Source organism: Symphalangus syndactylus, chromosome 6, assembly GCF_028878055.3.
Source record: "Symphalangus syndactylus isolate Jambi chromosome 6, NHGRI_mSymSyn1-v2.1_pri, whole genome shotgun sequence".
In the NCBI taxonomy this organism is placed as follows: Eukaryota; Metazoa; Chordata; class Mammalia; order Primates; family Hylobatidae; genus Symphalangus; species Symphalangus syndactylus.
In genome coordinates this window covers 143118451-143144872 of record NC_072428.2, presented here as the reverse complement: position 1 = coordinate 143144872, position 26422 = coordinate 143118451, and the positions used below count along the sequence as shown (strand labels likewise).

The following is a 26422-nucleotide window of genomic DNA, read 5'->3' as shown; positions in this document are numbered from 1 at the left end:
GTAATAATGTATTATCATTGGTTTGCTAATTAGAACAAATGTACCATACTAACAGAAGATGTTAAGTATAGGGGAATCCTCCATTCCAGCATCTCATTTTTTTCTGTAAATCTAAAACCGTTCTAAAGAAAAAGTTTATTTAAAAAGTACCATTTACAATGTCAGAAAACAATAAACTATGTAGGTATTTAAATCTCCCAAAAGACATTCACACTCTCTGGGAAGTACAAAACACGACACTGACAACTATAAATCTGTACTGAGAGGAATTAAAGAAAAGCTAATAAATTGAGTTATATATACCATGTTCATAGATGAAATGATTCAATATGATTTAGATACCAGTCATCCTCAAATTGTTTTAGCAATTCATGGCAATCTCAATCAGTATTTCAACAGAATTTTTGTAGAAACTGACAAGAGGCTTTTAAAATGTATACAGAAACATAAATGACTTAGAGTGTCTAAAACAACTTCAAAAACAGTTTTTAGAGTAAAAGTACCTGATTTCTAGATTATAAAGCTATTGTAGTCAAGACACTCTAGAAGTTTTAAAAAGGAAGTTTATAAAATGGAATAAAATAGAGTAAAAAATAGACTTGCTCATATGTGGTCAATTAATCTTTGACAAAGGTGCAAAACAAATTTAGTGGATATAATGTTCTCAGCAAATTGTCCTAGAATAGGCCCGGGCACGGTGGCTCACACTTGTAATCCTAAAACTTTAGGAGGCCGAGGTGGTTGGATCACCTGAGGTCAGAAGTTCAAGACCAGCTTGGTCTACACGGTGAAACCCTGTCTCTACTAAATATACAAAAATTAGCTGGGCATGGTGATGGTCGCCTGTAATCCCAGCTACTCGGGAGGCTGAAGCAGGAGAATCACTTGAACCCGGGAGGCGGAAGTTGCAGTGAGCCAAGATCGTGCCACTGTGCTCCAGCCTGGGCAACAAGAGCAAAACTTCGTCTTAAAAAAAAAAAAAATTGTCCTAGAACAATTGGATACACAATGCAAAAAATGAGCTTCAATTCATATCTCGCATCACATTTAAAAGTAATTTAAATTATATCATTGTCCTAAATAAAACGTAAATGTATTTTTAAAAAACCTAGAAGTAATAGGAGATCATCTCTGTGGCCTTGGGTTAGATAAAGTTATCTTAGATACAACATCAAGACCACAATTCATAAAATTAAAAAATACATAAGACTGCACTAACATTTTCAAAAATCTTCTCTTTTCAAGATATCGTTAAGAGAATGAAACGGCAAGCCTCAGACTGGGGAAACATATTTGCAATTCCAGATCTAAGAAGGGACTTTTTTCTACAGTATATAAAGAACACTCAAAACTCAACTACAGGGAAAAAAGCAACTTGTTTAAAGAAGTCAAAACATACAGGTGGCCAACCAATGTATGAAAACATGTTCTTCACCACTAATCATCAGATGTACCCCAGAACTTAAAATAAAAGTTGAATAAGAAGAAACAAACAAAAACCCATGTGCTCCATGGCTCCTATGCATAAAGGAATGTACACGCAGAAATAGCACAGGAAGAAAACATCATCCGCTAAAATGTTTGTGTTCCTTGTGATTGTCTTTGAAGTAAAAATAACACCAGCATTTCCTTAACAAAAAAAAGTTTAAAAAGTTTTAAAAAGAAAAAAGAAACATAATCCTACAGTAGAATACTACTTCACAAGGAAAAGGAAAGAACAATTTACGGACACAATAACCTTTTTGAGTCTCAACATTATCATGCTCAATGAAAGAAGGCTGAGAATAGTCTATAATAGTCTATAATTCACCCCCTGTCCCCCTTTTTTTGAGGCAGGGTCTAGCTCTGTCACAAAGGCTGGAGTGCAGTGATGCAATCTCAGCTCACTGTATCCTCAACCTCCTGGGCTCAGATGATCCTCCCACCTCAGCCTCCTGAGTAGCTAAGACCACAGGCATGAGTGATGACGCCCAGCTAATTTTTGTATTTTTTGTAGAGATGAGGTTTCGCCATGTTGCCCAGGCTGGTCTTGACCTCCTGAGCTCGAGCAGTCTGCCTGCCTTGCCCTCCTAAAATGCTGAGATTACAGGAGTGAGCCACCACAACCTGCCTATGATTCCTTTTTATATTCCAGAATATTTACATGAATCTACAGTGGCAGAAAGCCATTCAGTGGTTGACTGTGGATGGTGCAGGTCAAAATAGGGAGATGGAGACTGCAAGGAACCACAGGAAACTTTGGGTGGAGTGGTGGATAAGTTCATTATTTGGACTGTTGTGATGGTTTTATTTGTCAAATTTGGTCTAATAATACATCTGAAATATTTCATTGTATTGTATGTCAATTGTTTCTCAATAAAGCCATGAAAAATGAGTGTCCTCAAGTATCACTTGTATACAAATGTGTGTTGTAATTTTAGTCAAAAGAGCCCCAAACGGAAAACAACCCAAATGCCCATTAACAGGAAAATAGATTAAAAATGTTGACTATATATACACTGAAATATGTCACAGCCAATAAAGGGAATGAACTATCAATATAAGCACCATCAGTGGTGAACCTCAAAAATATTTTATGGACCCAAGAAAGCCAGACACAAAGTTGTATGATTCTATTTATATTGAATTCCAAGAGCAAAAGCTATTTATGATGATGGAAATCAAAAAGTGGTTGCTTTTAGGAGTTGAGAAGAATTGGCCAGAAAGGGTGATGAAGAAATTCCCTGGGGTAATGGAAATGCTTTGCGTGTTGTTTTGATGGTGATTCGATGGATATCTGGAAAGCACATGGAACTCTTAAAGCTAATATCTGTTGTATTTTAATTATACCAGAATAAAAATTAGAAAAATAAAAAAATTACCAATCTCAGAGAGGAAGAGAAGCTAAATTATATATACTGGGACAAGCACACATATAGATGTTACATATATATATATATATATATATATATATACATATATGAGAGAGAGTATATATATGAATGAAGGGAGAGAGAGAGAGAGAAGAGACTGAGAAAGCAATCAAGCCATAGGCTCCCTTTTCAGAGCAGCGAATAGAGGAACATTTAACTGCCATGCTCATGCATGCTCCAGATACCACCAAAGTATTGTTAAAAGCAAAGCAAATGTATTTGTCCCTGTCTGCCGGGTGCAATTAAAGTCAAGGAAAATGTATTTGCTGAGCTGTACAAGCAGACAGCGTACGGCATGGACCATCTGTCCTTCCTGGGGCCTGCAGCTGCGGTGTGCACAGCCCCCATTTCCATCCCTCTGGGAATATCACGCTCCTGCTCAACTGTTGAAAAAATGCCCAACTCAAAAACTGCCAGCCTCTAGTTGTCAGTGGCGGGGAGTTGAGGGTGGTGTGTGGGATTGTGAAAGAGGTGAAGCTCGTTTTCACTCACTTTGTTTCTTCAAGCCCCACAGATACTTCACGTGTCCATTGTTCAGAGGGTGCAAGGAAGTGGGACAGACCTGATCGTTCACCATGTCGCTCAGCCACTCACTTGCTGCTAACCTTGGTAAGTTTAGTGAACATTTTGGCGACTGTTGCCTAATGTGTCAATGATAAAAAATTTATGCCTAAGATTTGAATTGTTACAATAATTAATAAAATAACAGATTTAAAGCAACGAGCATAGATCATTGCACTTGATATACACTCCATAATTGACATATTTTATTGTTATTTATTCCATAAAATGTGCAGTCCTTTTCCTGAAGGAGTAAGACTACGGCATAGCTGAGAGCACAAATCACACACCCACACCCACATCGCCCTACCCCACAACGCACTGAAATGTAAGTCCCATAAAGCCAATGACGTATGTGTCTTGTCCTTGACATCTCTGTATCCCTAGTGCCTGGAATAATACTGACACACAGCTACGGCTCAAAACATATTTGCTGAATGAAACACAGCTTAATTAGAAGATGCAAACATCTTTACTACCGTCAGTTTTTAAAGCAAATTTATGTTATTCTTGGAGGTACGTTGTTAAGGCAATGAATTGATTAGTGATCATTAAGATTTTTATTCTGGCTGAGATGGGTGGATCACCTGTGGTCAGGAGTTCGAGACCAGCCTGACGAACATAGTAAAACCCTGTATCTACTAAAAAAAAAAAACAAAAATTAGCTGGACATGGTGGTGCATGCCTGTAATCCCAGCTACTTGGGAGGCTGAGGCATGAGAATAGCTTGAACTTGGGAGGTGGAGGTTGCTGTGAACCAAGATTTACCATTGCACTACAGCCTGGGCAACAAGAGGGAAAATACATCTCAAAAAAAAAAAAAAAAAAAAAAAAAAAAAGATGTTGATTCTGAAAATGTCCGTGAGGTTTCGATTTACACAAGTGAATGCTTACTAGGTAAGAATCCAATCCCTGCCAACAGGCTTCACTTTCTTAGTGTTTGATGTATGTATTCTATCCTTAGAATTTACCATCTTAAGCATAAACTTTGCTGAGCTAGGAATAAAGGCTAATTGGGAGACTGGTAGGAAAAAGCTAGTGCCCTGATGACCCTGAATATGGACAGAGGCAGCAAGAAGGGAAATTAGGGCACTAAATGAAACGGGAGGAGTTTTCCCTTATTCCCCTCACAGGGCATACCATAGGAGGTGTGGCTCCCTTCTTTGGTGCCCAGCTGCTCAAATCCGTAGGGGAAGCATACAGATGGGCAGGTCATGGGGAGAGTCTCTGGGCTCGAACCCCATGGCAGCGTCTAGCATTGAGTGTTCACAGCTCCCGAAGCCCCGGTGGGCGGGCGTGCTCTTTCAGCTTAGCCGTCTGCAGGTGGCTTGTGTTCATCAGCTCAATTAGACCCTCTGCCTTATCACAAGGACAGAGGGCTTTCTGTATCCCAGGTTCTTGCCCTAGTGCACTGGAAAAATCAGATCACATGTGGGCTTGGAGAATGAGTGCAAGGTTTTATTGAGTGGAGGTAGCTCACAACAGTGAATGGGGAGGCCAGAAGGGGGATGGTGTTGGAAAGGGGTCTTCCCCTGGAGTTGGGCTGCCTAGTGGCTGGACTCTCCTCCAACCGCCCCTGGCTGAATTCCATGCCCTCCTGCCATGGATGAGCTGCCAGAGTCTGCTGGTGCCTGTCGGTGTGCTCTTCCACTCCTCTGCTCCTCTCAACGTCCAGCGCCTGTGTGTGTGCCTGCTAGGATCTCGGGGTTTTTATAGGCACAGGATGGGGACACGGCAGGCCAGAGTGTTCTTGGAAAATGCAACATTTGGGTGTGGAAACAGGAGTGCCTGGCCTCACTTAGGTCTGTGGGCACAGGCCCCAGATGGAGCCCTCACTAGGGACCCCGCCCTTCTCTACTTAGCACTTCCCTGCCCCCCTCTCATGTCACAAGCACACCTGCCTCTGCTTCAGGTCCAGGCTGCATGTTGCAATCAGGCTGAAAAGTATTTTTCTCAGTAACTTACCTGGGCCAGTTCAAGCTGGGGCAGGGCAGTTTAGGGGTCGTAGACATGGCACAGTGAACCTTTCAGCTGAAGAGACCAGAGGGCTCACTGACCTGATAGAAAATTAGGAGAGCCATACAAATTATATGGGTTTGCTTTCTTTGTTGCTTTGACCCCTTTTTGAGTCAAATGTCACTTTGCTGGAAATGCAGGATTTGGGTTGCTGGCAGAATGCTCTTTATTCCCCAAACAGGCCAGCAGCTAGTAACTTTGGACAGAGATTTGTTTCAACTTAAGAACAAAGAAGAAAACACCGCTGTGATGAAAAATAGTGATTTTAAGGGTTTCTATTGAGCCAATCAACTAATGAGGAAAGAAGCACTAAAGGGGCTTCTCAACCTTTTTTAAAAAATCGCCTCCCTAAGGAGTATTTTTAGGTAATTTTTTCCTAATTGTTTCTCCCACTTCATCACATTAAATACTAAGGAATAAGATTTTGTCAGTGGGGCTAGTTTTGGAGGGACAAAACACATAATAACTGAGAAATGTTTGCCCCCTCCAAGAGCCAATTTTCACCCTGTTGGGGGCAGTGCAGTGTCACCCCTAATGAGAGCATATGTTCCAAATATGTTTTTACTTAATCCTCACAGCACCTTCATGAAGGTGGTATTTTTTTCTTTTCTTTTTACAGTTATTTTCACATTAGAATGAGGAAACAGACTGCAAACACAAAATAACTTGCCCAGAGGTACTTGGTTAGTAAGGGCTGAGCTGGAATTTGAACTGAGGCTTGCTTGACTTAAAAAACGTGTGTTCTTGAATTCTGCAACATGGTCTCTCCTTGACTCAAGAAACAAACTACAAATGACAAATCTCAATAGACTGATGAAAAATGAATGTTTAATGAGCATTTTCAGTAGTTCTGTGAGAATGTGTCTGGGGTATTCAATCAGAATTTAGTCTGCAAGTTCTCTCAAAGTTTTCATATTTTCTTTTTCTTGAGATGGAGTTTCATTCTTGTTGCCCAGGCTGGAGTGCAATGGTGCAATGGCACATTCTTGGCTCACCACAACCTCTGCCTCCCGGATTCAAGCGACTTTCCTGCTTCAGTCTCCAGAGTAGCTGGCATTACAGGCATGTGCCACCACGCCTGGCTAATTTTTTTTTTTTTTTTTTTTTTAGTAGAGACAGGGTTTCTCCATGTTAGTCAAGCTGGTCTTGAACTCCTGACCTTAGGTGATCCACCCGCCTTGGCCTCCCAAAGTGCTGGGATTACAGGCGTGAGTCACCGTGCCTGGGCCATATTTTCTTAAATAACAGCTTTATTCAGATACAATCTACATATCATAAAGTGTATAATTTAGTGGTTTTTAGTATATTCAGAGTCATGCAACCATCATCACTAATTTCAGGACATTTTCATTCCCCCTCCAATAAAACCCCGTACTCAGTAGTAGTCACTATCCAGGATCACCTTCCCCTCAATACTTGGCTACCACTAATATCTTTCCCCTATCAGGACTGTGGCCTAAACAGTGCATAGAAATAGAATTGTACAACATATCACCTTTCTTGACTGGCTTCTTTTATTTAAATACTCAATATTTACTTACTTAATATTGAGTGTCAACTTGATTGGATTGAAGGCTGCAAAGTATTGTTCCTGGGTTGAACAACACAAACTGGGTTCCATCAGAGGGTGGAGGGTGGGAGGAGTGAGAGGATCAGGAAAAATAACTAACGAGTATCCCTCTGTCAGCTGACAGACATTGTGCTGGTTAATATTGAGTGTCAACTTGATTGGATTGAAGGATGCAAAATATTGATCCTGGGTGTGTCTCTGAGGGTGTTGCCAAAGGAGATTAACATTTGAGTCAATGGACTGGGAGAAGAAGACCAACCCTCAATCTAGGTGGGCACCATCTAATCACTGCCAGTGCGGCCAGAATAAAGCAGGCAGAAGTTGGAAGGACTGGACTTGCCGAGTCTTCTGGCCTTCGTCTTTCTCCCGTGCTGGATGCTTCCTGTCCTCAAAGGTCAGACTCCAAGTTCTTCAGCTTTTGGACTCTTGGACTTACACCAGGGTTTGCCAGGGGCTATCGGGCCTTTGGCCACAGACTGAAGGCTGCACTGTCGGCTTCTCTACTTTTGAGGTTTTGGGACTCAGACTGATCCACCACTGGCTTCCTTGCTCCTCACCTTGCAGACGGCCTATCGTGACACTTCACCTTGTGATCGTGTGAGTCAATTCTCCTTAATAAACTCCATTTCATATATACATCTATCCTATTAGTCCTGTCCCTCTAGAGAACCTGGACTAATACAGACATATAGATTGTTTCCACCTATTTGCTACTATGGATAACTCTGCTATGAAGAGTTGTACAGGTTTTTTGTGTCAATATACATTTTAAATCTTGGGTGCTGTAATAGGCAGAATAGTGCCTATGACCTGATACATTTCAGTTCCCCCATGCTCATTTCCCATCCCCACAAAAAGCTGCCTCCCAGCCTGTTTCATGTGCAGCTTTGTGGTTAAAATGTTTTCTCTTTTTTCTTACATTACTTCCTTTAGGTCAAAATCAAATCATAGTAATTTAGAAAACTCTTTTATTACATATTTCAAGTTGCCATTTAATTATTGGAGAGATTTTAGAGATTATGCTGAAGAGGCCGTATCCTCTGTATTAAAAACTGGAACACTTAATTATCCACATGAGAGAGGCAAACAAAATATTCTAGGTGCTACTGACATATGCCAGACATTCTAGTATAGGGTTTGATATCCACGTTATACCTTCCAAATTATACCATATGGCTGATGAACCCACAGAAGCCAAGGGTAAAAGGAACATTTATCTATCATGCATGATGTGACTAAGATTGTGTTAAGGGTTTCAATATTCTCTCTCCTATTTCCACACTTGGAAAGAATAAGCAGGCCGGGTGGAGAGGCTCACACCTGTAATCCCAGCACCTTGGGAAGCCAAGGTGGGTGGATCGCTTGAGGTCAGGAGTTTGAGACCAGCCTGGCCAACATGGCAAAAACCCGTCTCTACTAAAAATACAAAAATTAGCTGGGCCTGGTGGTGGGCGCCTGTAGTCCCAGCTACTCGGGAGGCTGAGGCAGGAGAATTGCTTGAACCCGGGAGACGGAGGTTTCAGTGAGCTGAGATTGCACCACTGCACTCCAGCCTGGGTGACAGAGTAAGACTCCATCTCAAAAAAAAAAAAAAAAATTAAGCATGATTTTATTTTTTAAACCACAAAGTGAGATTTTGTGGGGCTATATATGTCTGGAAGATCCCACAGGTAATCACTGGTGCAACCAGGAGTGAAACACAGTCCTGCCTTCCTCCCACTCCACCCCTTGGCACAGCCCCTGAAATGGTGCTTTCCACAAACTTCATATCTGTTGCATTACATTGGGGAAGGGGGTTTGGATGCAGCTAGACAGGATTCTTCTTTGCTTCTATTTTCTTTTCACGAAACAGTTGGAAAAATAAAATAAAATTTCTAAACCTTCTGTCTAATGTCTGTAGTGTGGCAAGAGAGCTAGGAAAGCCACACTTTTCTACAATAACTGATTAACCCAGTAGAAAATCACTTACCACTGAGAGCCCTGACCTCCATGAAGCAAATCCATAGGAAGAGGAGCCTCTCTTCTGCATTGCCACTCTTACCATTGTGTATGCAAAGGGGGCTCATCTCCTGTGAAACTGAATACAAATAAAGGATTGAGCCATTTAAAAGCCGGGCCTGCTTCCTTCTTTACCTCGACTTTAGTGAGCCTCTGAGTCCAATTATGTGGAAGCCTGTGAAGCAAGGTGGGCCTGCGTTCAGATGTTAACAGAGCAGCAACCCCTGTGAGCCAATTTGGGGCTTTACATTTTTAATAATATCTTTTTAATGAAGATTGCATTTCACTGAAATATTTCTAACTAGTTTTGTGCTTACGTGACGAAGGAATGCCAGCTCTAGAGAAATCCATTTGAATACATTTTCAGGGTAAAGTTAGGATAAAATAATTTTGCATTTAACACTTAAGTTAATTGTAATGAGCCTAAGTCTAATGAGCCTTACCTCTAAACTCCATTTAAGACAATAGTTAATTGCTTCATTTTAATAAATGTTGTCAGGATAGTGAATATAGCAATGACTGAGCACTCAATTACTACTGAAGCTAAAACATGAAGATATACACAGCTTAATGAGATACACAATCTGAAAAGGCAATTAGCATCCAGAGGTGGAATAGGACATTCTTCTAAAAGCAATATCAAGCAAAGTAATTTGTTTGAAATAACACAGAGTTTCAGATTAGATGAACATTGCTGTGTGCCTAGTAAGTGCCCGGCTCAGAGTGAGGTGTGTGCCCATGCTCATCTCATTTAGTCTTTATTTTATCTGATGAGAAAGTTAAGGTTCAGAAAGGTTACTTAAATTGTGCAGCCATACAGCTATTTAATGGCAGTTTCATGATTCAAAGCCTTTCCTTGGGAATCTGTTGTTGGGATATCTTCGCCTACTTGTTGATGAATGGTGGTTGATGTTCAGAAAGTCAGTAGATCAGAAAATAAAAACAATAATAAGTAAAAAAAAAAGCAAATTCTACTTTCTGATGAAATGTCATGTTTGGATATTCAGATACTATTATCATTCGGAACCTTAGAAGTGTAGAGATTGTAAGTGGAATGGTTTCTTATTCTCCTAGGGATAGGAGGTGCCCTTTCCATATGAAAAGGTTGAAACAACTCTGGGCAAGCAAACTGTACCTTACTTATAAACACAGATATTTTCTACTAATATCGAGTAATTCAATTTGTTTGTACTCCCTTTCCTCCCATTGCATGAGTTTGAGATGCATGATTCAGATTGTCTTAAATCAGCTTCCCCAGAGACCAGACCCAGACAAAAAAAAATTAACCGGCAAAGTTTTGTTTCGAAGGAGCAATCTAAGAGTTAGAGAAAAGGGAGGTTGTGAAGAAATGATGGAAAGCAATGCAAGTAATGCAGTACTGATATGGTTTGGCTGTGCTCGCACCCAAATCTCATCTTGAATTCCCACGTGTTGTGGGAGGGGCCCAGTGGGAGGTAATTGAATCATGGGGGCAGGTCTTTCCCGTGCTGTTTTCATGATAGTAAATTAGTCTCATGAGATCTGTTGGTTTTATAAGGGGGGTTTCCCTGCACAAGCTCTCTCTTTGCCTGCTGCCATCCATGTAATACGAGACTTGCTCCTCCTTGCCTTCCACCATGATTATGAGGCCTACCCAGCCATGTGGAACTGTAAGTCCATTAAACCTCTTTCTTTTGTAAATTGCCCAGTCTCAGGTATGTCTTTATCAGCAGTGTGAAAACAGACTAATACAAATACCATGCTTATCACAGCTTCATGACAATTCCATAAAGAGATACTGTCAGTTGTTCTACAGGTGCACCCCCCTCAGCAGTCAGCCATATCTGCGAACAGAGTTTATGCAGAACCATGCTTTGGAAAGTCCATCAAAAGGAAGGTGAAGGTATGTGTCTACTTTCTCCCTGCCATTGATTGAAGCTTTTCTCCACATGAGTTAATGAGGTATTGCTCCTCACAAGAGGACATTAGCTGTGGGAGGGCTGCCCGCAGACCCTGACCCAAATGACGGATGAATAAAATGTACACTGACACACAGATATTCTGCTTTGCCAGTCCAGCTGTGTGTCCAACCGCCTGCACACCAAGAGAGGTTTGTCACTGCACTGGCCCTGAGCAGCTCGCACTCCAGGCATTTATTTGATATACAATTAACAACAGAAGCTTTGAGTAAACACACTTGTGGATAATTAACATGGTTCAGAGAGTAGTTCTAGGAATGATTAAAGCTCAGGTACCGAGGTCTAAGGTAAATACCATTAGGGGGCAATATCCCTAGTTGACCTCCCCATAAGAGGTTCATCTGGCTCAAAGATTAGTTAATGGAGGTAGGGTAAACAGACTTAAATGGGGAAGCCTCTATTGTCCCTAGTATTTACCCTATGGCCTAATACTCTAAGGTAAGAACTGGCTGCCTTTAGCCTGTTCAATTATTACAAGCTATGTAACCTTTTGGCCTTCCAAAAGGTTTGTGACTATTCCCTATAACTTTCCCTAATATTTCCCTTTAATATTTCCACCACCATCCTGAGTGAATCCCAACAAGTTAACAGCCCCATACTTCCAGGTTGCATAACCTCACCATTTCAGCAGCTGCTCAGCAAATCCATATCTATGTTTTGAATTTCTGGGCATTTTGTGGGTTAATCTCATGCAGCAAAACTGTATGGGCCCATCAGGACCTTCCTGCTTACCTCCAGGGAGATAGAAAAAAGCAGGTTTTCTAGTCTTCTAACCTGCACTAGAAGAAACTACTGGAAGAAGATGAGTAGGAAGTGAATGGGGTTTGACTTCCTCATGAGCCATGATATAATGGTGGCTCAATGCTAATTGGTAAGGCAAGCAGCAGAGGGGACTAGTGGATGAGGCTGGGAAAAGCTTATATGTTCTAATCATGTTTTCAATCAAAATTCACATGCACACAAACATACTAGATAAATATACACACACATATGCATAGGCAGAGGGGTAAAATTTCTGAGTGTAAAATTTTAGCTAATCTTCCATATATAGCCATTCTATTTATTGGGGGAAAATTGAAGAAGAATTTGAGAATCTCAATATTCTTAAGTTAATACACTACCAGGTAAGTCCTACATCTAATGAGGATGTGGAAAATCATAGAAGATCACAGGTCTTGCTATAGTATCAAGAAAACAGGCTGGGTGCCGTGGCTCATACCTGTAATCCCAGCATGTTGGGAGGCTGAGGCAGGCAGATCACCTGAGGTCAGGATTTCAAGACTAGCCTGGCCAACATGGTGAAACCCGATCTCTACTAAAAATACAAAAATTAGCCAGGCGTGGTGGCACACACCTGTAATCCCAGCTACTCAAGAGGCTGAGGCAGGAGAGTTACTTGAACCCGGGAGGTGGATGTTGCAGTGAGCAGAGATCGTGCCACTGCACTCCAGCCTGGGTGACAGAAGAAAACTCTGTCTCAAAAAAAAAAAAAACAAAAAAAAAAAACAAAGAAAGAAAACATAGGTAAGTTTGCAAATTTTATGTGAAGAGCACTGGGTGCAGAGAAACAGAAAAATCCTAACTTCCAGACAGGAACAAAGCCTTCCTAGGAAGGCCCTAGGAGCCACTTTCATCCCTGTGGGCATTTGCCAATCCTAGAAGCGCAGCCATGGAGGAGCATTAATTAGGCAGTGGACTGTTGCTGGAAAAAGAAGAAAGAAGCCTCATTCTCTACAGGGGAGGGAGCTCCAAATACAGAAAAGTGTCTGTGACTTGACAATTTGACACCACAAGTTTTTGCTGAATAAGTTGTAGAGCAAGAAGCTGGGGCCTGGGTGATCACATGATCATGAGAAGTGTAGGTACAGAAGTGCTCATGGAAGAAAGAGTCGACATCTGAACCCACTTGTGGGGAAGTCATTAAAGACTACCCAGACCCAACCCACATCAACTAGTCACTAGCTTGGAGAAAACAGAGCCTTAGTCTAATTGTCTAACAGAGGAAAAAGTGAGCTTTTACTAGGGGAAAATATTCTGCACTTCAATTTCTGCTGTTCTTTTTTTTTTTGCACAATATCCTGCATGCAATAAAAATATGTATACAATATGAAGAAGCCAAAAAATGTGACCCATGATCAAAAGAACGTATATGGCAATAAAAGCAGCGATGGCCCAGGTTTTGGAATTAGCAGACAAGGACTTGTAATAATTATTTTAAATATTAATATGTTGAAAAATTTAATGGAAGATGATCAATTAAGGCAAAAAGATGGCACATTTCAGCAAGACACACACACAAAAAGACAAGATAAAGGAAACTACCAAATGTAAAATCTAAAATTGAATAGTAAAAAATATCTGAAATGACAAATTAATTGGACAGGTTTAACATCAGAAGAAAAGATGAGAGAATCAAAGTCAGGCCAATAAAAACTACACAAACTATCAAATCTTGGTCTATTTAAGTAACTCTATTATCTCTTTATTATAAGCCACCTTTTTTTCTGCTAATTTTCACACCCAGTAATTTTCTATTGTTAGCTGTAGATGGTGGCTTCTATTTTGCGGAGGGTCTGTATGAAGTTATCTTCCTCTGAAGAGTATTGAATCTTATTTTGGAAGGCAGTTAAAATACTTAAAAGCATATAACTTTTATCATATAGAGGCTTGGTTTTGGGCTTTAAAAAACGTGTTCAGCTTAGTTTTACACCTTTCCTTAGGGACTGACATTTCTAGAGTCACAATCAAATAATTCACCAGTGTCTCTAGTCTCTGGCTAGTTACAGATTCCAACTTCTCCCCAACATTGGGACGTCTCATCTCTGCTCAGCTCTTAGGTACTAGGCAACTTTTCTTTGCTATTCTTTCTGAGTCTTCTTGTGAATTTATAGCTTGAGAATCACCAAGGATCTCAGGGAATATGTTTGCAGGTGTTTGGGATTCCCTCTGCAGTTCCCTCCTTGCCAGTCACCTGCCTGCCAAGTTCAGCCCTCTTAACAGCATCGAACACTGATGCTTCTCCTACCTGGTGATCTGCCCTTTCCTCTTCGGGCACTGTTCTCCTGCACCTAGAAGCTGGAGTCAATATAGGGCTTATTTTCTGTGCTTGCTTTCTCTCAAGAATTGTAGCCCTGTGTTGGGTGTTGACCAAGTCCTGAAAACAGTTGTTTTACATATTTAATCCAGCTTTTATAATCATTTATGGAAAAAGAGTAGATCAGACACTGGCTATGCCCTCATGACTAAAACTGGATGTTCCTCCCCCCACTCCTCCTGTCTACTCTTTAAGACCCAAACAAAATGGCCTTTGTCTACTTTTTCTTTCTTATCTCTGAATGCACAATCAATCCTTCAATACCCTGGGTCCTCTAGTACTTTGTCTGTAAACGCTATGCCCATGGTATTATAACTGTATCACATTGAATATAGTTAGGTAACTTCTCTTCTAGATTGTGAGCTCCCTGAGAGTCATGGTGAAGTTGAAATTATCTTTCAATTTCCATCCCTTACCACAGTTCCTGGACACAATATATGACCTATGAATGTAAGCTGTGCTGTGGGGAGCTGAAATGAAAGGAGTCAGGGGGCAGATGCCCTGCACAGTGAGAAGGAACCAATAAGCAAGGATAACTGCAGCTCCATAGCTGTTGCCTCTTTAATGGAACTTCAGGAGACTTGAACATATTTCTGGAAAGAGCAATAGCTTCATGTGCTACAAATTTGCACAAGTTTATCTATTAAAACTATCTGGACCCTTCTCTGTGCTGCTCTGTAGAAAAGATACTTCTGGAATATACCAATTTTTCAACCCAAAAGGTTCTGGACTATACCAGTTTTTCAAGTCAAAAGGGTTATGACTGAAGGATAATTAAAAACTGTTGACTGGGTGTGGTGGCTCATGCCTGTAATCCCAGCACTTTGGAAGGCGCAGGCAGGTGGATCACCTAATGTCAGGAGTTCAAGATCAGCCTGGCCAGCCTGGCAAAACCCCATCTCTACTAAAAATGCAAAAATTAGCCAGGCGTGGTATTGCACACCTGTAATCCCAGCTACTTGGGAGGCTAAGGCAGGAGAATCGCTTGAACTTGGGAGGCAGAGGTTGCAGTGAGCCAAGGTTGAGCCACTGCACTCCAGCCTGGGAGACAGAGCTACACCCTGTCTCAAACAACAATAACAACAGCAACCACATCAACAACAACAAAAACTATTAGATGAGATAGGACAGTAAACTGAACAAATTTTTATAAATTTAATTTAATTTAAATTCCAGGATACATGTGCAGGACGTGCAGGTTTGTCACATAGGTAAATGTGTGCCATGGTGGTTTGCTGCACCTATCAACCCATCACCTTGGTATTAAGCCCTGCATGCACTAGCTATTTATCCTGATGTTCTCCCACAACCCGACCCCTGACAGGCCCCAGTGTGTGATGTTCCCCTGCCTGTGTCCATGTGTTCTCATTGTCCAGCCCCCACATATAAGTGAGAACATGTGGTGTTTGGTTTTCTGTTCCTGCATTAGTTTGCTGAGGATAATGGCTTCCAGCTCCATCCATGTCCCTGTAAAGGACATGATCGCATTCCTTTTTATGGCTGCATACATAGTATCCCATGGTGTGTATGTACCACATTTTCTTTATCCAGTCTATCATTGATGGGCGTTTGGGTTGATTCCATGTCTTTGCTATTGTGAATAGTGCTGTAATGAACATACACATGCATGTATCTTTATAATAGAATGATTTATATTCCTTTGGGTATATAACCAGTAACGGGATGACTGGGTCAAATGGTATTTCATCTTTGACGAATGTCCACACTCTCTTCCACAATGGTTGAACTAATTTACATTCCCACCAACAGTGTAAAAGTGTTACTGTTTCTCCACAGCTTTGCCAGCATCTCGTTTCTTGACTTTTAATAATCGCCATTCTGACTGGCGTGAGACGCTGAGCTTTTCCCTCATGTGTTTGTTGGCCGCATAAATGTGTTCTTTTGAGAAGTGTCTGTTTATATCCTTTGCCAACTTTTTTAATGGGATTGGTAAAATAAATATCTTAAGAAGACACAGATGCATGGAGAAGGTGCAGTTCAGCATAGCCAGACCCAGCTATGGGTGAAGGAGTCCCCAGAGACTTGGGGCATTGCTATGGGTTGAATCGTGTCCCCCAACATATATGTCAAAGTCCTAACTAATCTCCAGTGTCTTAGAATGCCACCTTATTTAGAAATAGGGTGACTGCATTAAGATCAGCTCATCTTAGAGTAACATGAGCCCTTAATCCAATATGACTGGTATCCCTATAAGAAGAGGAGGTCGACTCATGGAGTTTCATGTGATGATAGACAGAAAATCGGAGTGACACATCTACAAGCCGAGAAACACCACAGATTGCAGGCGGCACCAGGAGCTGGAAGAGGCAAAACCGGATTCTCCCCTACACACTTCACAGAGAGTAAGGCCCTGCCAAGACCTTGATTTCATACTTCTAGCCTTCAGGACTTTGAGACAGAAAAAATCCTGTTGTTTTCAGCCACTCAGTATGTGGTCATTCGTCATGTCGGTCCTGGCGTACTAATGCAGGTATGAAGAGGCATATAGCAGAAGAGCATTTGTCATGGTACAAAGAGTGCTGGGCTGGTTTCAGAAGAAATAATATCCTATGCTTCTCACTGGAGAGATCTTTTTGACATTATAGAAAGAGTAACACTGTTAGTACTGGCTGTTTAAAACATGGGGGAGCAGGTGTTGGGGGATTGAGAGCTGGGTAAAGACCAGCCAGTTGAGTGGTATGATGACAGATTCCCATGAGATAGCAGCCTGGGATTTATTAGAGCTAGTTATACAAGCCTAGCCCTTGAGAAGCAGGTGATTGTCAGAAAAGTCCATTTCTGAGTCTATTTATCCGTATCTCTGTCAAATCTAAAACTGTCACCTGCTCAGCAATACTTTGTAATCACCAGGAGACCTTGGGTGAATCACAGCCGGCTGAGGCCTCTGCCTTCAACTGTAAAATAAGAGATTTTGATCAAGTATTTTTTTTTCTGGGTAAACCACAAGACATTTGTGGATTCCTTTGCATTTTATTTTTGTTCTTTGTTCAGTAGGAAGTTGTTCCCTACCTATCGATACTTAATCACTTCTGCTACCCTGGAGTGATGCTACCAGGTCCCTTTCTAGTCTTGCTATCATTGTTTGCTGAAGTTACACTGTTTAGTGTAATTTACTGACCCAAAAAAGCTTGCTCTCAGTATCATTATTCACCTCTTTAATATTAACGATGACGGTAGGACATCCTATACAAAGACTTCTGTTGAGCCTATAAGAAATGTGTTTAAAGAAAATAAAACAAAACAAAAAACCCTTTGGATCAAAAAAGCCCTTGGAGTAGGCACCTTTTCTAGTCCTGGGTGTGAATCCTGAAGACACATAACTGTAAAATGTGGGGGCTGGGAACATGACTTTGAATATCTTTTCCAGAACCAGGAATCTCTGCTTCTAGGTTCTGTAACTCCATGCTGTTTTCAGGATTACTTGACTTTCTTGCATTTGGCTAATACTGCATTCCTCTGTCCTTTGAATAAAGTTTAATTTGACACCAAGAAACTTTGTTACAAAACAGTATAAATGCCCTGCTGCTGTATTATGTGCAATTTCATTGCAGTTGCATTAAGTGACAGTAAAATTCAAAGAATTCTTAACAAGCTGGTGAAGCATAACCCGTTCTTCATGAACTCACACTAGTTATTGAAATGAAGCTTCTAGAATTCATTTTCTTTTCTCCAAAGACTGATCAATAAATGGTACCAAACTTCATGCCAGACTGAAATGCAGGCTCTCAAGGTTAAAGCTAAGCTTCCTAAAAATTAGTTGCATGCATTTGGACAAGTCATTTGTATTTTCTCATCTATAAAAATAGGAACTTGAAAAAATTCATCTAAATTTTCTCCTAGCTCTGAATATTTGTCATATCTGTTCTTTGTGCTTGCCTCTCCCAGATGGCGGGGCAGGAAATGACGCCACGTAGATACAATGGGCAATAACCACTACTGAAAAATGGTCCATGATGATTATGTTCCAACAACTGAAACAAAATAAACCTGCAAGATATAAATGTGTTTGATCTGGGATCATGAATTCTAACGCTGGAAAAAGTGTTGAAACCCACATGGGCCAGCCTGCGGGCATGGGAGAGCACCACTGGGCTGTGTAATTGGGTTGTGTAATTGAAAGGCTCCACGAAGCTGCTGTGAGACGGCAGACCTGGGGGTACTGCAGCCACTGGAGGAACCCAGGAGGTGACAGGAGATACGCAAGAGAGAGTGAAGGACCATACGTGTAGATGGTAAGTGGTGGGACAATAATTAAGTGGATTTGGGAGGGCCGGCCTGGTGGGTGTGGCAGAAGGAGTAGGCAAACAAGTCATAAGAAGATGAAGGTCAGGGGTGGAGCCAAGATGGCCGAATAGGAACAGCTCCGGTCTCCAGTTCCCAGCACCAGCGACACAGAAGACGGGTGATTTCTGCATTTCTGCTTGAGGTACCGGTTTCATCTCACTAGGGAGTGCCTAACAGTGGGTTCAGGACAGTCGGTGAAGCGCACTGTGCGCGAGCCGAAGCAGGGCAAGGCATTGCCTCACTTGGGAAGCGCAAGGGGTCAGGGAGTTCCCTTTCCTAGTCAAAGAAAGGGGAAACAGATGGCACCTGGAATATCGGGTCAGTCCCGTCCTAATACTGCGCTTTTCCAACGGGCCTGGAAAACGGCACACTAGGAGATTGTGTCCCGCACCTGGCTCGGAGGGTCCTATGCCCACAGAGTCTTGCTGATTGCTAGCACAGCAGTCTGAGATCAAACTGCAAGGCTGCAATGAGGCTGGGGGAGGGGCGCCCGCCATTGCCCAGGCTTGCTTAGGTAAACAAAGCAGCCAGGAAGCTCGAACTGGGTGGAGCCCACCACAGCTCAAGGAGGCCTGCCTGCCTCTGTAGGCTCCACCTGTGGGGGCAGGGCACAGACAACCAAAAACTCAGCGAGAACCTCCACAGCCTTAAATGTCCCTGTCTGACTGACAGCTTTGAAGAGAGTAGTGGTTCTCCCAGCACGCAGCTGGAGATCTGAGAACGGACAGACTGCCTCCTAAAGTGGGTCCCTCACCCCTGAGCAGCCTAACTGGGAGGCACCCCCCCAGTAGGGACAGACTGACACCTCATTCAACCGGGTACTCCTCTGAGACAAAACTTTCAGAGGAACTACCAGACAGCTGAATTTGTGGTCTCACGAAAATCCGCTGTTCTGCAGCCACCGGTGCTGACACCCAGCCAAACAGGGTCTGGAGTGGACCTCTAGTAAACTCCAACAGACCTGCAGCTGAGGGTCTTGTCTGGTAGAAGGAAAATTAACAAACAGAAAGGACATCCACACCAAAAACCCATCTGTACATCACCATCATCGAAGACAAAAAGTAGACAAAACCACAAAGATGGGGAAAAAACAGACCAAAAAAACTGGAAACTCTAAATAACAGAGCACCTCTCCTCCTCCAAAGGAACGCAGTTCCTCACCAGCAACGGAACAAAGCTGGATGGAGGATGACTTTGATGAGTTGAGAGAAGAAGGCTTCAGACGATCAAACTACTCTGAGCTATGAGAGGAAATTCAAAACAATAGCAAAGAAGTTAAAAACTTTGAAAAAAAATTAGAAGAATGGATAACTAGAATAACCAATGGAGAGAAGGGCTTAAAGGAGATGATGGAGCTGAAAGCCAAGTTTCGAGAACTACGCGAAGAATGCAGAAGCCTCAGTAGCAGATGTGATCAACTGGAAGAAAGGGTATCGCTGATAGAAGATGAAATGAATGAAATGAAGAGAGAAGGGAAGTTTAGAGAAAAAAGAATAAAAAGAAATGAACAAAGCCTCCAAGAAATTTGGGACTATGTGAAAAGACCAAACCTACGTCTGATTGGTGTACCTGAAAATGATGGGGAGAATGGAACCAAGTTGGAAAACACTCTGCAAGATATTATCCAGGAGAACTTCCCCAATCTAGCAAGGCAGGCCAGCATTCAGATTCAGGAAATACAGAGAACGCCACAAAGATACTCCTCGAGAAGGGCAACTCCAAGACACATAATTGTCAGATTCACCAAAGTTGAATTGAAGGAAAAAATGTTAAGGGCAGCCAGAGAGAAAGGTTGGGTTACCCACAAAGGGAAGCCCATCAGACTAACAGCTGATCTCTCAGCAGAAACTCTACAAGCCAGAAGAGAGTGGGGGCCGATATTCAACATTCTTAAAGAAAAGAATTTTCAACCCAGAATTTCCTATCCCGCCAAACTAAGCTTCATAAGTCAAGGAGAAATAAAATACTTTACAGACAAGCAAACGCTGAGTGATTTTGTCACCACCAGGCCTGCCCTAAAAGAGCTCCTGAAGGAAGCACTAAACATGGAAAGGAACAACCGGTACCAGCCACTGCAAAAACACACCAAATTGTAAAGACCATCGAGGCTAGGAAGAAACTATAGCAACTAACGAGCAAAATAACCAACTAACATCATAATGACAGGATCAGATTCACACATAACAATATTCACGTTAAATGTAAATGGGCTAAATGCTCCAATCAAAAGACACAGACTGGCAAACTGGATAAGGAGTCAGGACCCATCAGTGTGCTGTATTCAGGAAACCCATCTCACGTGCAGAGACACACATAGACTCAAAATAAAGGGATGGAGGAAGATCTATCAAGCAACTGGAAAACAAAAAAAGGCAGGGGTTGCAATCCTAGTCTCTGATAAAATAGACTTTAAACCAACAAAGATCAAAAGAGACAAAGAAGGCCATTACATAATGGTAAAGGGATCAATTCAACAAGAAGAGCTAACTATCCTAAATATATATGCACCCAACACAGGAGCACCCAGATTCATAAAGCAAGTCCTCAGTGACCTACAAAGGGACTTAAACTCCCACACAATAATAATGGGAGATTTTAACACCCCACTGTCAGCATTAGACAGATCAACGAGACAGAAAGTTAACAAGGATATCCAGGAATTGAACTCAGCTCTATATAAAGTGGACCTAATGGACATCTACAGAACTCTCCACCCCAAATCAACAGAATATACATTTTCTTCAGCACCACACCACACCTATTCCAAAATTGACCACATAGTTGGAAGTAAAGCTCTTCTCAGCAAATGTAAAAGAACAGAGATTATAACAAACTGTCTCTCAGACCACAGTGCAATCAAACTAGAACTCAGGATTAAGAAACTCACTCAAAACCGCTCAACTACATGGAAACTGAACAACCTGCTCCTGAATGACTATTGGGTACATAATGAAATGAAGGCAGAAATAAAGATGTTCTTTGAAACCAACGAGAACAAAGACACAACATACCAGAATCTCTGGGACACGTTCAAAGCAGTGTGTAGAGGGAAATTTATAGTACTAAATGCCCACAAGAGAAAGCAGGAAAGATCCAAAATTGACACCCTAACATCACAATTAAAAGAACTAGAAAAGCAAGAGCAAACACATTCAAAAGCTAGCAGAAGGCAAGAAATAACTAAGATCAGAGAAGAACTGAAGGAAATAGAGACACAAAAAATCCTTCAAAAAATTAATGAATCCAGGAGCTGGTTTTTTGAAAAGATCAACAAAATTGATGGACCGCTAGCAAGACTAATAAAGAAGAAAAGAGAGAAGAATCAAATAGATGCAATAAAAAACGAAAAAGGGGATATCACCACCGATCCCACAGAAATACAATCTACCATCAGAGAATACTACAAACACCTCTATGCAAATAAACTAGAAAATCTAGAAGAAATGGATAAATTCCTCGACAAATACACCCTCCCAAGACTAAACCAGGAAGAAGTTGAATCTCTGAATAGACCAATAACAGGTTCTGAAATTGTGGCAATAATCAATAGCTTACCAACCAAAAAGAGTCCAGGACCTGATGGATTCACAGCCGAATTCTACCAGAGGTACAAGGAGGAACTGGTACCATTCCTTCTGAAACTATTCCAATCGATAGAAAAAGAGGGAATCCTCCCGAACACATTTTACGAAGCCAGCATCGTCCTGATACCAAAACCTGGCAGAGACATAACCAAAAAAGAGAATTTCAGACCAATATCCTTGATGAACATTGATGCAAAAATCCTCAATAAAATACTGGCAAACCGAATCCAGCAGCACATCAAAAAGCTTATCCACCATGATCAAGTGGGCTTCATCCCTGGGATGCAAGGCTGGTTCAACATACGCAAATCAATAAATGTAATCCAGCATATAAACAGAACCAAAGACAAAAACCACATGATTATCTCAATAGATGCAGAAAAGGCCTTTGACAAAATTCAACAACCCTTCATGCTAAAAACTCTCAATAAATTAGGTATTGATGGGACGTATCTCAAAATAATAAGAGCTATCTATGACAAACCCACAGCCAATATCATACTGAATGGGCAAAAACTGGAAGCATTCCCTCTGAAAACTGGCACAAGACAGGGATGCCCTCTCTCACCGCTCCTATTCAACATAGTGCTGGAAGTTCTGGCCAGAGCAATCAGGCAGGAGAAGGAAATAAAGGGTATTCAATTAGGAAAAGAGGAAGTCAAATTGTCCCTGTTTGCAGATGACATGATTGTATATCTAGAAAACCCCATTGTCTCAGCCCAAAATCTCCTTAAGCTGATTAGCAACTTCAGCAAAGTCTCAGGATACAAAATTAATGTACAAAAATCACAAGCATTCTTGTACACCAATAACAGACAAACAGAGAGCCAAATCATGAGTGAACTCCCATTCACAATTGCTTCAAAGAGAATAAAATACCTAGGAATCCAACTTACAAGGGATGTGAAGGACCTCTTCAAGGAGAACTACAAACCACTGCTCAATGAAATAAAAGAGGATACAAACAAATGGAAGAACATTCCATGCTCATGGGTTGGAAGAATCAATATCGTGAAAATGGCCATACTGCCCAAGGTAATTTATAGATTCAATGCCATCCCCATCAAGCTACCAATGACTTTCTTCACAGAATTGGAAAAAACTATTTTAAAGTTCATATGGAACCAAAAAAGAGCCCGCATCGCCAAGTCAATCCTAAGCCAAAAGAACAAAGCTGGAGGCATCACGCTACCTGACTTTAAACTATATTACAAGACTACAGTAACCAAAACAGCATGGTACTGGTACCACCACAGAGACATAGATCAATGGAACAGAACAGAGTCCTCAGAAATGATGCCGCATAGCTACAACTATCTGATCTTTGACAAACCTGACAAAAACAAGAAATGGGGAAAGGATTCCCTATTTAATAAATGGTGCTGGGAAAACTGGCTAGCCATATGTAGAAAGCTGCAACTGGATCCCTTCCTTACACCTTATACAAAAATTAATTCAAGATGGATTAAAGACTTATATGTTAGACCTAAAACCATTAAAATCCTACAAGAAAACCTAGGCAATACCATTCAGGACATAGGCGTGGGCAAGGACTTCATGTCTAAAACACCAAAAGCAATGGCAACAAAAGCCAAAATCGACAAATGGGATCTCATTAAACTAAAGAGCTTCTGCACAGCAAAAGAAACTATCATCAGAGTGAACAGGCAACCTACACAATGGGAGAAAATTTTTGCAACCTACTCATCTGACAAAGGGCTAATATCCAGAATCTACAATGAACTCAAACAAATTTACAAGAAAAAAACAAACAACCCCATCAAAAAGTGGGCAGAGGACATGAACAGACACTTCTCAAAAGAAGACATTTATGCAGCCAAAAAACACATGAAAAAATGCTCCTCATCACTGGCCATCAGAGAAATGCAAATCAAAACCACAGTGAGATACCATCTCACACCAGTTAGAATGGCCATCATTAAAAAATCAGGAAACAACAGGTGCTGGAGAGGATGTGGAGAAATAGGAACACTTTTACACTGTTGGTGGGACTGTAAACTAGTTCAACCATTGTGGAAGTCAGTGTGGCGATTCCTCAGGGATCTAGAACTAGAAATACCATTTGACCCAGCCATCCCATTACTGGGTATATACCCAAAGGACTATAAATCATGCTGCTATAAAGACACATGCACACGTATGTTTATTGCGGCACTATTCACAATAGCAAAGAGTTGGAACCAACCCAAATGTCCAACAACGATAGACTGGATTAAGAAAATGTGGCACATATACACCATGGAATACTATGCAGCCATAAAAAATGATGAGTTCGTGTCCTTTGTAGGGACATGGATGAAACTGGAAAACATCATTCTCAGTAAATTATCGCAAGGACAAAAAACCAAACACCGCATGTTCTCACTCATAGGTGGGAATTGAACAATGAGAACTCATGGACACAGGAAGGGGAACATCATGCTCCGGGGACTGTTGTGGGGTGGGGGGAAGGGGGAGGGACAGCATTAGGAGATACATCTAATGCTAAATGACGAGTTAATGGGTGCAGGAAATCAACATGGCACATGGATACATATGTAACAAACCTGCACATTGTGCACATGTACCCTAAAACCCTAAAGTATAATAAAAAAAATAAAAAATAAAAAATAAAAAAATAAAAAAAAAAAAGAAAAGAAAATATGAAGCTATTAGAACTCATGTTGCTGGTGGGAATGAAAAATGATATGGCCATTTTGGAAAACAAAACAAAACAAAAAAAAAAAAAAAAGAAGATGAAGGTCAAAGGCAGGGTAGCAGAGACCACAAGGAAAGTCAGCAAGGCCGTTGCACAGTCAACAAAGACTCATGCGGCACAGTAGTGAGACTGACATCTCTAAACAGGAAGCCAGCTTGTGGTTGGTGCCAGCAGATGTCAGGGTGAGACACTACTTGATCCATTGGATATGGACATGAATAAGCAGTTGAGACGCATTGAGGTTGCCTATGTTATAGCAGCAGTTTCTAATCCTGTCTTCATGAGAGAGAAGTGTTACCAGTTGGGGAAAATTACTTAATCTCTTTAATACTGTTTGCTTAATGGTAAAAATGGGGACAGAAACAGTTGTGAAATTTAAATCAGACAGTCAGTCTTGGGCATCACCATTTGTTTACTGAAGGGAGACATTGTGCTCAGCAATTCACAGCAAGGTTAGATGAAGAAAGAAGAACATTTTTTCACATCTCAACACCCTGCCTTTCCTCCCACATCCTAGCAAATAGATTTCCTCTGCCTACCTCACTTCTGCCCTTCTTGTTGGCTGTTTCTTCCTTCTCCCAGAATTGCAGATTTAATAAAGAGAGAGCTTTTAGGCCATAATAGTAAAAATTGCAGCTCTGCCCTTGACCAAACGTGTAACCTTGGAGAACTCACTTAATATCCTAAACCTCAATTTCCTCATCAGTAAATCAAAGATTGAAACACATTCTGTGAAATATTATTGGGCAGACAAAAAATAATGAATGTCTGGCAGACATTTGGCCATTCATAAATTGCAAATAATGCTTTCAATGGCAGGTGAAATGGAATTTTGGTGGTTAATATTTACCAAAGGACATTGGTGTTGTCTTTTTACTTTGTCTCAACAACATAAAAGTTTATAATCAGGAGGGGAACAATTTACCTAGTCAATGCTCACAGCCTGTGCAGCATCTGAAAACCGCAAAGGAATTAAGCACTGTATTTCTCGATAGTTATATTTGAGGTGGAGGTTGGAGAAGAGAAGATATATGTGGCTTGAATGGTACCCAGTGTTTGTAGTTCAGAAAATGCCACTGTATCATGAAGGGCTCTCTTCATGTACTGTTGAGACAGCCTAAAAATTCCTCAGACCAAATGGGACAACTCCTAGATGTCAAGATCCAGAGAAATTAGGACAGCCTTCATGAGGAGCTGGAGAGATGAACCCCACAATCTTGTTGTCATGGTTACATCTTCGGAGACAAGCACTGGTTCCCTTCCTCCAAGGGCCAAATGCTGACAGAAGGCAAGCGAACCAAAGCTGACACCAAAGAGAGAGTGTATGGGCCTGTCCAGATGGCACAGAGAGAGGAAGAGATTTGTGTTGAAGCTGTGAAGAAAGGAAATGTTTTATCTGTTAGGAAAAGCAAGAAATGGGAAGGCTGCCATAGAATATACAAATATATGCACATCTCAGACACCTATTGAGAGAAAGGTGGAGAAGAGAGGACAAATTGAAATGTCACTGTTGAAGCCTTGGGTCTTCATTTAGAATTACCTGTGGAAATTGGAACGGCATTCACAGCCTGTTGTGCAGAAGGGACCATCGAGCTCACGGCCTGATGAGAACATCCCCCATGATGCACTGGCCGGTCCCAGGAAACCATCATGGTCTCTCAATAGACCTCTGGTGGAACACTAATAGCAATTTTTGCTTCTATAT

General features: G+C 41.4%; 1 protein-coding gene and 1 long non-coding RNA gene across 2 annotated transcripts in view; both read right to left on the bottom strand.

Annotated features, from left to right (window-relative positions):
• The window catches only part of LOC134736932 (uncharacterized), a 30481-nt gene extending 4157 nt beyond the window's left edge, over window positions 1-26324 (bottom strand). Inside the window, exons 1-2 of the long non-coding RNA XR_010121432.1 lie at window positions 26258-26324; window positions 9029-9136 (exon numbers count right to left, since the gene is read on the bottom strand). This is a non-coding gene — a long non-coding RNA (uncharacterized lncRNA). The remainder of the gene's footprint in view (window positions 1-9028; window positions 9137-26257) is intronic.
• ACTR3B (actin related protein 3B) overlaps window positions 1-26422 on the bottom strand; it is a 1022733-nt gene that overhangs the window by 59585 nt on the left and 936726 nt on the right. The window lies entirely within an intron of this gene.